The sequence below is a fragment of the Scyliorhinus canicula genome, chromosome 20 (genome assembly GCF_902713615.1).
Source record: "Scyliorhinus canicula chromosome 20, sScyCan1.1, whole genome shotgun sequence".
Classification (NCBI taxonomy): Eukaryota; Metazoa; Chordata; class Chondrichthyes; order Carcharhiniformes; family Scyliorhinidae; genus Scyliorhinus; species Scyliorhinus canicula.
Window position 1 is genome coordinate 74,984,822 of NC_052165.1, and position 1,373 is coordinate 74,986,194.

The 1,373-nt window shown below is 46.4% G+C and overlaps 1 non-coding gene across 1 annotated transcript; it reads left to right on the top strand.

Moving 5' to 3' along the window:
- Nucleotides 1–782: 782 nt before the first annotated feature.
- Nucleotides 783–973, top strand: LOC119955338. Its single transcript, XR_005458439.1, has one exon. It is a non-coding gene; the product is annotated as a U2 spliceosomal RNA (small nuclear RNA).
- The last annotated feature ends 400 nt before the right edge of the window (nt 974–1,373 follow it).

Sequence of the window (1,373 nt, forward strand, 5' to 3'; positions counted from 1 at the left end):
AAAGGAACAAAACAATCCACACTCTGCAGTGTCCCTATACCTCCATTCCTCCTTCCAGAAGCTGGCAGGACTGCCAAATACATCCCCAGCACTCCTATTTTTAAGAGCACAGCACGAGTGGTTAGAATCTGCAATGCACTGCCTGAGAGTTTCAACAATAAGAAGTCTCCAACACCAGGTTAAAGTCCAACAGGTTTGTTTCAAATGACTAGCTTTCGGAACACTGCTCCTTCCTAAGATGCTCCGAGAGCTCGTGGTTTGAAACAAACCTATTGGATTTGAACCTGGTGTTGTAATACTTCTTACTGTGCTCACCCCGGTTCAACGCCCGCATCTCCACATCATGAGAGAGAGTTTCAAGCCGGCCTTTCAAAAGACAATGGGATAATTATCAGAAGGGAAAATATTTGCAGGGCTATGGGAAAAGGCAGGGCGAGTGGCACCAGGCGAGTTGGTTGCTGCTGCTGCTGCAGGCAAGTGTTTTCAAAAGCTTGCTCAGCAGCAAACGCCTGTGACAGTGACGTGCATGTGGATAGGCTCCGCCCTCTCCCATCTGATTGGTGGCGTCCTACTCATCTACATAACTGTCATGCAGTCTGGCTGAAAAAGGAGGGGAGAGGCAAGTTCTGTCAATATGAATCTCGTGTCCCAATAAGAACGGCCAAGAGCAATAATTCAAGAGTGAAAGTGTCAGTGTTTACATCGAAAAGGCTTTGAATGGTGTCAGCCTGCTGTAAAAGAGGGAAGGCATACGGCACATGGGCAACTCAAAACTATAGGGCATCGCTTCTCGGCCTTTTGGCTAAGATCAAGTGTAGTTTCTGTTCTTTTCAGTTTAATATCTGGAATGTCCCTGATCTGGGGACCATATATTAAATTGATTTTTAGAGCAGGGAAATGGAATAGGGGCTTGCTCTGTCCATTCCAAGCATCAACCTGGTATTGCAGTACCTCCTTGAATGGTGCACACCACCCCTTCATGGGGAATTTCAAAATCAAAAAATAGATTGCACATACCAATTCCCATTTTGGACTGTGACCATTTTTTTGCACTTATGCTCCCATTGCTGCATCTCTATGCTGCTCTAACCTCTACTTTACGCCTAACGCCAGTACGCTTTACGCTCAACCTTTCACCTATATGGGCAGCACGGTGGCCTAGTGGTTAGCACAACCGCCTCACGGCGCTATGGTCCCAGGTTCGATCCCGGCTCTGGGTCACTGTCCGTGTGGAGTTTGCATGTTCTCCCCGTGTCTGCGTGGGTTTCACCCCCACAACTCAAAAATGTGTGCAAAAAGTAGGTGGATTGGCCACGCTAAATTGCCCCTTAATTGGAAAAAATAATTGGCTAATCTAAATTTATAAAAAAAAA